The sequence below is a fragment of the Muntiacus reevesi genome, chromosome 3 (genome assembly GCF_963930625.1).
Source record: "Muntiacus reevesi chromosome 3, mMunRee1.1, whole genome shotgun sequence".
Taxonomy (NCBI): domain Eukaryota; kingdom Metazoa; phylum Chordata; class Mammalia; order Artiodactyla; family Cervidae; genus Muntiacus; species Muntiacus reevesi.
In genome coordinates, this window is record NC_089251.1 from 207,324,579 (window position 1) to 207,337,031 (window position 12,453).

The 12,453-nt window shown below is 39.3% G+C and overlaps 1 long non-coding RNA gene across 2 annotated transcripts in view; it reads left to right on the forward strand.

Moving 5' to 3' along the window:
* Positions 1–12,453, forward strand: part of LOC136165263 (uncharacterized) — a 93,138-nt gene that overhangs the window by 54,552 nt on the left and 26,133 nt on the right. The window contains exon 1 of one of the 2 annotated variants that reach the window (XR_010662480.1): positions 8,256–11,646. The exons of the other annotated variant lie outside the window; for it this stretch is intronic. This is a non-coding gene — a long non-coding RNA (uncharacterized lncRNA). Of the gene's footprint in view, positions 1–8,255; positions 11,647–12,453 lie in introns of those variants that run through there. 2 annotated transcript variants of the gene reach the window in all.

Consider the following 12,453-nt stretch of genomic DNA (forward strand, 5'->3'; position numbering starts at 1 on the left):
CTAAAACTGATATATGAAAGATGACTTCAGTTATGATAAGCTTAAAGCAAAGCTCTCCTTCTTAAAACTACAGACAAGAAAAAAATAATTTGGCACTAACCCAGGGAAGGGGGACACATAATTATAAATCAAGATGAATATGCCTGGGAATAGTTTTTACATTCATTCCTATGCCCTTGCTAAATTGCAGATTGTGTAACAACCTTAATAAGAAAATTCCTAAGCCTGTGCAAACTTGTGGGAGAGGTGTGGTCATGCATAATCACACACTAAAATCTGCCAAGGCAGTGCATACTATGGAATTCATAATTGCCATTTTTATTGCACACAGTAGCTCAAAGCCGGAAACAAATGTTTTCATGAATATGTGTCAGCTTAATTACTTTTTCCAGTTGTACCACAAGTTTAATACAGGCTTCTCAACAACCTGTTGCTAGAGTAACCTATTTACTAATCTTATGATAAATCACACATGAGGTAAATTAATGTTGCTCTGTTTATTGCAACCATTTTTTTTTTCCAGAGCTCTGCTCTTCTGCAGGCTTTTGAGGATGACTGGCTTCCTTAGCTAGAACCAAGCCAGACAACAAAACACTGTAGCACTGCAAAACGAAAATGAGCAGAAAGTACCTGTGGGCTGTTATTCAGTTATTCCATCTCATTCTGAAGTGACCCTTGTTTGCTCCTGAAGCTATTGTCTACTCTCCTTTCCTTGATTCTGCCACCTCTTGTAGGTGGCCTTGGACATTACAGTGGTCTTTTCTCAAGTCTGTCCTCTTTCATTCCTAAGCAGTGTTTGCCGAGATTACTCAGACACTCTTTACTAAAAAAGTAACTTACAGGGACTTCCCTGGTATCCAGTAGCTAAGACTCCACACTTCCAAAGCATGGGGCCCAGGTTTGATCCCTGGTCACAGAACTAGATCTTGCATGCCACAACCAAGGGTTCTCATGCTGCAACCAAGATCTATGATCCACATGTAGCAACTAAGACAGTGCAACTAAATAAATAAATAAAAATAAGTATTTTTTAAAAAGGTAATGGACAAAACAACTCAAACATAATGAGCTTCACTAGGAAATCTTGATTTCCCACCTTAAGCCCAATCCTTCACTTCTTTAACCATACATTAGTTGATAATAATAAAAGCTTATATAGAAGATTTATTTAGCTAGATGCTAAATACTTTTCATATATTAACTCTTTTTACCATCACAATAACCCTATGAAATAAAATCTATTATACCCATTTTTATAAATAAGAAAACTGAGTCCAGAGAATTTATGTAATTTGCTCAAGCAAAAATCCCTGGTCAGTGGCAGTCATGTGAACTGTACCCCCATTCACCCAGTTTCCCAAGCCAGAAACCTAGAAATCAGCATTAATTTCTCTTTCTCTTTCTCCCTATATTCTTACCATTATAGGTTCCATATATATGTGTTAGTATACTGTAATGTTCTTTATCTTTCTGGCTTACTTCACTCTGTATAATGGGCTCCAGTTTCATCCATCTCATTAGAACTGATTCAAATGAATTCTTTTTAATGGCTGAGTAATATTCCATAGTGTATATGTACCACAGCTTCCTTATCCATTCGTCTGCTGATGGGCATCTAGGTTGCTTCCATGTCCTGGCTATTATAAACAGTGCTGCGATGAACATTGGGGTGCACGTGTCTCTTTCAGATCTGGATTCCTCAGTGTGTATGCCCAGAAGTGGTATTGCTGGGTCATATGGCAGTTCTATTTCCAGTTTTTTAAGAAATCTCCACACTGTTTTCCATAGTGGCTGTACTAGTTTGCATTCCCACCAACAGTGTAAGAGGGTTCCCTTTTCTCCACACCCTCTCCAGCATTTATTGCTTGTAGACTTTTGGATAGCAGCCATCCTGACTGGCGTGTAATAAGATACCATCATTTCTTACCTGGCCTGGTGTACCAGCCTTCCAACTATTTCCATTCATGTTCCTTATTTTTCATATAACTGGCATGTGAATTTAATAAATCCGTGATCACAATGAAAGATTTTTAACAAACTTCTTTCAAAAACTGACTTCATACCATCAGAATAGTTGTATGGATAAGGATGTATTGATATCTTTATGGTGTGGACAACACAACTAACAAACCAAGGCTGACAGACATTTGTGGAGCACTGCCCCCAAACAAAACAGAGAATACATACTCTTCAACAAAACTTGGAACATTTACAAAACCTATGTCATAGGCCACAAAATGAGTTTCAATAAATAAAAAATAATTATTGTCAAATAGACTACAATCTTTGATCACCGTAAAATAAATTTACAAATCAGTAACAAAAAGATCATCACTTCCTCTGCTGTTTCCCCTTTACTCTTCCCCGTGTGAAAGGGCTTCCTTGGGCTCCTTGGGCTCTGATAGTGGGAGGCCCTGACAGCACTGACCTAGGTTAGCAGGAAGAGAGGGAAAAGGAAGGATGTTTCTTGGTTCCTCTGCATTGCCTCTCTTGGCTCCCGGCTTCTGTTGGGCAGTCCCCACTTTGGCTCTAACTCACTCCAGATGGGTTCAGCTTTAAGCTTGGATGAAGCCACCTCCTTCTGTTGTCCCCGCAGGCGTAGAATTGGTAATGAAGTCCTGCTGTTGCTAATCTCTGGATTGCCTCAGTGTCTCCAGTTGCCTTCTCAGTCTGTGGCCACCATGGAATCAATCCTCTTAAATTTCTCTCTAGTCAAATCTGTATATCTATAGCTATATCTATCATATATCTATCATGACCAATACAACCCCATATACTTAGAAACTATAGCTAAATAATTCATGGGGTAATGTTTAGAAATGAGGAATTACACAATCTATGTATCACCATTTGGGGATGTGGGTAAAGAAATACTTACAACGAAATTTCTATCTCAAAAAGCAAGATCTGATGTTGATCCTCCTCCAAGTTTGGCTAACTTGTCTGTGCTATATTCACCACTCTTTAACACTTTTCCTTTCTTTTACCAATTCTGTATCATTCTTTGATTTTTGAAGCAACTGTCATTCTGTTGAAAACCTCCACTGGGGACTTCCCTGGTGACCCAGTAGCTAAGACTTGGTGTTCCCAATGCAGGGGGTCCAGGTTCAATCCTCAGTCAGGGAACTAGATCTCACGTGCAACAAGTAAGAGTTTGCATGCCCCAACTAATCACGTGCCACAACAAAGGCTGAAAATCCCGACTGCCAAAACTACTACCTGGTGCAGGCAAATAAATAAATATTAAAAAACAAAAAACCTCCATTGATACTCCCCTATTAGCCTTGGAAACAATAGTTTCATCCTCTATGTCTGCCTCTGGCACTGACTTTTTGGTTTCTCTACCCTAACATGTGTATCCCCTGCCTTGCCTTTTCTTCTGAACACCATTTCCATGTTCACAATTGTGTATTAGACATAGCATACCTTTTTCAGAACATCAAATTTGGCTAAATTCATCATCTTGCTCCCCACCCTCTAGAATCTACTGTTTTAATCCTCTCTCTGACCCTGTCACTTTCCCAAACAGCCATCCTTGAAAACTCACATACCTTCAAAGCAGACACTGAGTCTCTTTCACAGTAATATCTTTTTTTCCAAGCAGAGAGCTTGATGTGGGACGAGTATGCAGTCAGTGTATTTTGAATCATCGGAAGACTCCACCCTCTTTCTAATTCCATATCCCCGTTTTGTATATCTCGGTAATGCCCTCTCATATTTATTCTCTTTATGTTTTCTATTTTCATTGTGACTAGTTTTCTTGACCACTCACCTGGAGAGAGGCACAGGATAGGCTGAAATTCTGAGAGTTAAATTATAGCTCATCTGAAACACTGAGAGTGAAATTATAGCTTATCTCATAATAGTGTTCAACAAAAGCCACGTTAAAAGCAAAATGCTTCCAAGTCAGTTAGAAGAGTAAGACCTGACTGGGGGTTCTAAATGCTGATAACATAATGGAGAAAGAATGTGTTGATCTGATGGGGAGTTGGTATATGGAAAAGACTGCAAAGGCTAATACTCCAGCAGAGCCCCTTCAAGTTCTTTCAGGATACTTCCCTATCCCAGGACTCAGCTTCCCCCAGGGATGCATGTAGCCCAGTTAGTTAGAGTTTTTGGCATAGCTGGATTTAGCTATTCTAGAACCGCATCTAACCACCACATTTCTGGCAGTCCCAAAGCTATTCCTTCAACTGACCAGGCTCAGAATGTAAAAATTATTTCTGACTCTTAGCCCCATCTAGTCCTCACATTTGCCTGATTGATCTTTTTTCATTCTTAGTCTCTTTCTTTCTCTTATTTCATTCCTCCTTTCTCTCTGCCACCCATAATTTATAAGGCACTCATTAAAATAAACCCATAATAGTCCTTCAGTTAGATCTCTTTGCCTCTTTCCACTCCTCCTAAGAGTCCTGCCCTTGGCACCAGATTTCTCATTCTCTCTCTTTTTTTTTTTTTCTTTTTAAAAAAACGATTTATTTTTATTTATTTGGCTCTGCTGGATCTTAATTGTGACATGCAGGATCTTCAATCTTTATTGCACCATGCAGGATCTTTCATTGCAGCATGCGAACTCTTAGTTGCAGCATGTGGGATCTAGTTCCCTGGTCAGGGATTGAACCTGGAGCGCCAGCATTGGAAGCACAGAGTCTTAGTCACTGGACACCAGGGAAGTCCTGATTTCTCATCTTTTTGATGCCTTTCACTGGGTAAGGCTGTCAGACCGAGGAATGTACGAACATTCCCAGCAGACTTTCCATCCTGGCATTTCAAATAGGTACTGCCTTCTTCAGCAAACCCAGTGGCTCCCCTCTGGCCAGGGTCACTGTGGGTTTCAGACAGCTGGCATTTTCTGTCCTCCCCTGAACAGACAGTGTTCACACTCCCCCCACTGCCTTTACATTCAGGGTGCCCAGTCAGAGCCACACTTCAAAGTCCCATTTCCTCCTAAAATTCTCTGCTGGTATTCCTGGCTGACATTGATTCATTCCTGTCAGGCCTTCTTCAGGTGCAAGGACATTTTAGATGAGATGGCTTTGCCATGGAGCTAATGAGGCTTCCAGGCATCCCAGGTGGCACGAGTGGTAAAGAACCTGCCTGCCATGCAGGAGATGTAAGAGACACAGGTTCAACACCTGGGTCAGGAAGATCCCCTGGAGGAGGGCATGACAATCCACTCCAGTATTCTTGTCTGGAGATCCCACGAGCAGAGGAGCCTGACAGACTTCAGTCCATAGAGTAGCAAAGAGTTGGACTTGACTGATGTGACTAAGCGTGCACACACACACACATACACACACACACACACACACACAAACACACAGTGAGGCTTCCGTTTGAAGGCTCCCTTCTTGGGACAGTTCCCTCCAAAAACTGTAGGCCTAATTTTATTTATACTTTGCTATTTTTTCTGAAAGAAGATCTTTCAAGTTGTAAAACCCTGGGGTCCTACGTAGTATGGATCTGTCCCTGAATTTGGGCAGTTAATTATATTCTTTCCTTTCCCTGAAGTATTTTCTAATTGGTTAGTATTAAACAAATTTGTTTTCCAAATTTGGTGTGAGCTTCTTGTTACATAATGTTGTCTAATGTACAGTGTAGTAATTAAAAGGGTCATCAGTAGAGTCCCTCAGAGCTATATCCAAAATTATCTCTACCATCTCTTGCTCTGTGGCATGTTTTATTTCTCCACTTGATTGAGCCTCAGTTTCTTTATTTGTTAAGTGGGAATGATTATAGCAAGGGCTACATTATGACTTTCTGAGGCCCAAAGGCATTTTTCCCTCATGGATGCTTACTCCATAAAAAATATTATAAATTACATTTTATGGCTGTGACAAAAACTAATATTCAGTGAAGATTATATTCCTTTATTTTCCCTTCTGATTCTAAAAGAAACTTAAACATTTTCATGGGCCTCTAAAAGCCTTGTGGGTCCTAGGCATTGTACCTAGTGAGCATAATGGATAAGTTGGTCCTGATTACAGTCTCCACAGAAGGTTAAGTCTAATAAATAATAAATGAAACAGTGCATGTAGAGCATTTAATAAAGTGCATGACATGTATTAAGTGCTCAATAGATGGTAGTCATTATTACTGGGTTGGCCAAAAAGTTCATTTGGGTTCTTTGGGTTTTTCCACGAGATGGTATGGAAAAACCCGAATAAAATTTTGGCCCACGCAACATTTTTGTGTTATTTTCCATTATTTCATTCCTCTTTTATATCCTTCACAATGAATAACAAAAAATAAAAGCTTACTTGGGCTTCCCTGGTGGCTCTGGGGTAAGGAATCCCCCTGCCAATGCAGAAGAGGTGGTTTCCATCCCTAGGTGGAGAAGATCCCTTGGAGGAGGAAATAGCAGCCCACTCCAGTGTTGTTGCCTGGGACATCCCATGGACAGAGGAGTCTGGTAGCTACAGTTCATGGGGTCCCAAAGAGTTGAACATGACTTGGCAACTAAACAATAACAACAAAATCAGTTTGACTAGAGCGTATTTTACACTAAGCTCTCTGTAGTCTTACACGATAAACTGAGGCATACTAAAAATTTAAAAAGTTTAAGCAAAAACAAAATAAATAAATAAAAATAAAAAGTTTGAGCAAAAATTGACTGGAACTTGGCCAGATCAAACCAGAAATGGTTAGGAACCACTTCACAGACAGAAGTTAAGGGAAAGACTTTTATAGAGAAAAGGTGGAAGCAATGCAAGGAAATAATTTGATTGGTTATAGTGTTAGGTGGTTGCTTTATGCGGGGAAGCCTAGTTGGCTGTTTGTGGTAGATTGTCCTTAGGTTTTGATTTTTTCAGCTGGATGCATTTCAGCCTTAGGTTTTGGTTTGCTTACATAGGCTACTAAGGTGTGATATTAAAGATATCTCAGTCTAATGGTCTCCTTGTTTAATTAATCTAACAGTAGCAATAGGTGTTGGGAAACAGAATTATCACTTAATTGTATATTATAATATACAATAGCAATTAAAGCATTTATTATGTGTTTACTTATGTTTCCAGATTGGATGCACACCCTGTATTTACAAGAAGTTACTACCTGCCAAGAGGTGCTAAGATACCTTCAGCTTGAATTTCCCAGCAGACATTCTTAAACACTAGAATCTCGGACTCTACCCAAGAGATTCTAGCTCAGTGGCTCTGGAGTAGGACCTGAAAATAAGTATTTTTTAAAAATCTGACTCCCATAGTAATTTTGATTTGTTGGAAATCACCATCGTAGGCAAGGATAGTGGTGGCTTAAAGGATGGTATGTGGGGCTATAGCTAACCTCTTCCCAACTCTGTAACACCCACCCCCCAATCACTACAAATAAAAATAGTATGTCTGCTATGCAAATTCAAGTTCCAGTCAAGTCTCCTAGGCACTCTCTTGCTGACCATATTGCATCTTTAAGCCTCCTTATTTAAGTAATTTTGGAGTCACTAGCAGAAGATATATAATCTTGATGACAAATTGAAATTATAATGGATTAACCACACTTCAGGCATACAAAAATGGAATCAGGTGGCCACTGAGGATCTGGTCTCAGACACATCTCCACACCATGAGAACTTGAGCTCTATTTGAACTGTACCAGATGGGGAAACAGTGGAAACAGTGTCAGACTTTATTTTTTTGGGCTCCAAAATCACTGTAGATGGTGATTGCAGTCATGAAATTAAAAGATGCTTACTCCTTGGAAGGAAAGTTATGACCAACCTAGATAGCATATAAAAAAGCAGAGCCATTACTTTGCCAACAAAGGTCTGCCTAGTCAAGGCTATGGTTTTTCCAGTGGTCATGTATGGATGTGAGAGTTGGACTATGAAGAGAGCTGAGCACCGAAGAATTGATCCTTTTGAACTATGGTTGTTGGAGAGGACTCTTGTGAGTCCTTTGGACTGCAAGGAGATCCAACCAGTCCATCCTAAAGGAGATCAGTCCTGGGTGTTCATTGGAAGGACTGATGCTGAAGCTGAAACTCCAATACTTTGGCCACCTCATGCGAAGAGATGACTCATGGGAAAAGACCCTGATGCTGGGAGGGATTGGGGACAGGAGGAGAAGGGGATGACAGAGGATGAGATGGCTGGATGGCATCACCAAGTCTATGGACATGACTTTGAGTAAACTCCGGGAGTTGGTGATGGACAGGGAGGCCTGGCGTGCTGCGATTCATGGAGTCACAAAGAGTCAGACACGACTGAGCAACTGAACTGAACTGAACTGACAGACCCAAAGACACTGCCAGCTGCAACCTTGTGATCTCAGGGTCTCCCTTTGTAACTAGGCAACCTTTTCAGACTCCAACCAATTCTTACTTAATAAGCACCCTTACTTCTTGCCAGCTCCAATTATAATTCTTGAAAAACAATTCAAGTAACTCACAGTAATCTTCAGTTTTCTTCCCTTATAAGCCATTTTGTAGCCTGGCAGAACACAATTCAACTGCTTCTTGAATCTGTGTATCCTGCAGTCCTAACGAACCCCAAATTAGCACTTTTTAATTTCAATCAGTTCTCTGTTTCTAAAACTTGATCAACAACCCCTATTCTAGGAACTTCCCTGGTGGTCCAGTGGTTCAGAATCCACCTTTCAAAGCAGGGAACATCAGTTTGATCTCTGGTCTCAGAAGATCCCACGTGCCACGGAGTCACTAAGTCCGAGAGCCAGAGCTACTGAGCCCACACACCACAACTACTGAGCCACACACCCTAGGGCCTGTGCTCCACAACAAGAGAAGCCAGCCCAATGAGAAGCCTGAGCACCGCAACTAGAGAATAGCCCCACTTGCCACAACTAGAGAAAGCCTGCATGCAGTGATGAAGACCCACCGCAGCCAAAAATAAATAAATAATTTTTTAAAAACCTATTCTAGCTTTTAAGGGACTTCCAGGATAGATGCACATACAACACTAGAAGAGAACATTTTCAGGACTGAATAAGTACTGTTGGCATTGAGCATTCAGAGGAGGAGGAAGCAGTCACTATAGGCTGAGGTTTTGGCAGAGGCCTCACAGTGAAGAGTGACAGCTGATTCATGAAAGAAGGTAGACCTAGGATGTGTCATGGCCAGGAAAAAAGAACACAGGACTGGGTCTAGGAATAAAACTGGTTTTGCCATTCACTAGCTTGGTGTCTTTGAAAATGAAGATACAGAAAAATATAAATCTGTCAACATCTACTCTAAACAAACCAAATTTGGTATAATAATATTAGTATTTGCAAAAATATAATTTAATGCAAAAAGAGGGATATACTATTAAGATAAGGAATTGTCTACCAGGAGGATAGAATCATTATGTACTTGTATGTATTGCCCCCTTGCCCTCCCAAAAAACGCCTTGAAATATGTTCATCCCCAAACTGGGAGAATTTAAGACATCTCTCTCGGATCATGATGGATCAAGCATTTAAAACATTAATAAGGATAATGAATAATTGATTTGAACAACAAGAAGGGGAAACTGAAGCACAGAGCTTCAGTGAAATAGCTTGTCCAAGACTATATAGCTAGTAACAGAGCAGAGATTCAAACCCAGGAAATTTTCTATTGCCAGTCTGCGCCTAAAGTGGAATTATGAAAATGTATTTACATAAAAGTATTAAAAACTAGTCAATTAAGCATTCAGTATTCAACTCAACGAGTTCAAAAATAGCTAAATCCCCCAAAGAGGAAGCCAACAAAAACTTTCAACACCCAAAGCTGTTTCTTTGAAAAGTCTATAAAGATAGGTTTCTTCAAATATTGACAGAGAAACTCACAGAGAATGAAAATATGAGAGAAAGAGATGTGAATAAATAAAGGGACATAACTAGAGAAATATCAGAGACTTTTAAAATTATGGGTGAATAGTGTAAAGAATTTTTTACCAATAAACTGAAAAGTGTATTTTTTCCTAGAAAACGAAAGTTAACAAAGTTGCAGGAAAAAAAAAAAAAAAAAGATGAACCAATACCCAATCAAGAAATGGAAAGTTCTCAGGACTCTTCCAATAATCCTCTTTTCACTTACAAAAAGAGAAGGTACAGAAAATTTTATGCTGCATTTTAAAACACCTTTAAAGAAATGATAATCCTAAGTTTTAAGAGATTTACAATTACAAGCAGAGAAAGGAGGGGAAGGAAATCCATGAACTTTATTTTATGAAGGTATAACTACCTTTACACCAAAATAGGACAAGAGCAATAAAAGAAAAGGAAAGATGAAATTTTTCGAGGTAAAATTAACAAAGAGGTCTTTAGTCTGAGATCCAGTGAAATATGTTTGCTATGTGGAAGTAGAAGGCAGAGGGAATCTTAACTGAGTGAAACTGCTGGGTTCTCCTCACTGACTAGTTTCCCAGATTATGAAGAATGAAGCATCCTCCAATATGCAAAGGTAATTTTTTAAATTGGATCCTTCTATGACCTGAAGAAATGAGTTTTTATTTCCCAGTGCCAATACCATTGATACTTTGCTGTTCTTCTTGACCTTAGGTAGAGTGGAACATACCTGAGCTAGTGGTCACCATTATAACCTCATTGGGATACCACACAGTCAGTACTCTATGGGTAATCTAGTATTAGAAACTGCAAGAGTTTTGTGGGAACCAATGACTCCAAGCCTCTTCTACAGCAAAGCTTCAACTAGATCAGCCATTGCACAACAGGACTGCTTTCGATTTCAGCTGCTTTTGTTCCTCCTCTTTGGTCACGTGCCTTATTTTTTCTATTTTTATAGTCAACAGTTGGCTAAGCGGCAAGTTCACGAAAGGTACTTGCAGAGTGTCATTTGTCAAAAGCTCTTTTAGTTTTAATTAATTAGTTAATTTAGTCCTCTTTATGCTGTGGATAAAAAGGCTCTTTGTATCTGAGATACTTAATATGTTTTAGCTTTTCCTGCTTTTCAATAATAGTTTTAGGAGCCATTTCATTTTATAGCATATGTATATAATTGTATATAATTGTATAATTTGCTATTTGCCTATGGAAGACAGTATTGAATATTCATTAGGAATAAAGGTTTTGGAGTCAGAAAAGATGGGATTTAAGTCTTGGCTCTAATAGAAAATGGTGTGGAAATGAACACACCCAGTTGTTAATAGAGGTTACCTCTGGAGGCCGGCAGGCACTCCACTTTTACTATACGCCCCCTGGATTTGATGAGCATATTAACTTTTTAACTTGAGAAGAAGAGAAGGGGAGGAAAGGAATAGGAAGAGAGCTAATTTCATGACCAGAGGCAAACGATTATGCCTGTCTGTACTGCAGGTTACTCGTGCCTTATATGGAGAACACTGAAGGATTATTATGAGGAACACAGGAGATAAATGCATGTAAAACATTTTGCACTCCACTTGGCACAAATTCAGCATCCAGTAACTCTTTACTGTTACCCCTAGGCAAGATACTTAGCTCAATATTTGCCATGTAGTAAGTGCTCAAAGGGATTGGGGGCAGGAGGAGACGGGGACGACAGAGGATGAGATGGCTGGATGGCATCACCGACTCCATGGGCATGAGTTTGAGTAAACTCCGGGAACTGGTGATGGACAGGGAGGCCTGGCGTGCTTCGATTCATGGGGTCTCAAAGAGTCGGACACGACTGAGTGACTAAACTGAACTGAAGTGCTCAAAAAATGATAAGTAGTCAAACAAACAAAATATGGTAAGTATTCCTTCTTTTCTTCCCCCCAGTTTTATTGAGATATAACTGTATAAGTTTAAGGCATACAGCATAATGATTTGACTTAACATTCATCATGATATTATGACCACAGTAAGTTTAGTGAATACCCATCATCTCATATAGATAGAAAATTAAAGAAATAGAAAAAAAATTTTCTTTGTGATGAGAACTCTTAGGACTTACTCTTATAAGTATGTATATATAACATACCACAGAGTTAGTCGTACTTTACATCACAGTGTTAGTATAACTGGTAGTTTGTACCTTTTGACTAACTTTCATCCAATTCCTCCTTTCTCTTACCTCCTCTGGTAACCACAATCTGATCTCTTTTTCTATGAGTTTGTTTTTGAAATAAATTGAAGCTACAGCACTCTTAGTACATGCCACAGTGATTCAGTATCTCTATACATTTCAGAATTGTCACTACAATAAGTCTAGTTACCATCTGTCACAATGCAAGTTATTACATAGCTATTGACTATTTCCGCACACTATACATTTCATGCCCATGATTCATTTATTTTGTAACTGGAAGGGTTTTCCTCTTAATTTCCCTTACTTATATCTCTCCTCTTATCCCCGCCCCCCCAAAATGATAAGTATTCTTGCTAAGTATATTTTTGAATTTTATTTTTCTTGCTGTTGTCTACGTCTGGAAAGTTTTCCTCGTATTTTGCTGTGAGTTATTTGCAACTGGTTCTTTGTTTTAAAAAAAAAATAAGGGCACAAATTGAAGGATAGTTTTTGAACTGGCCTAAATTCTTCAAAAATGTTAATGTCATA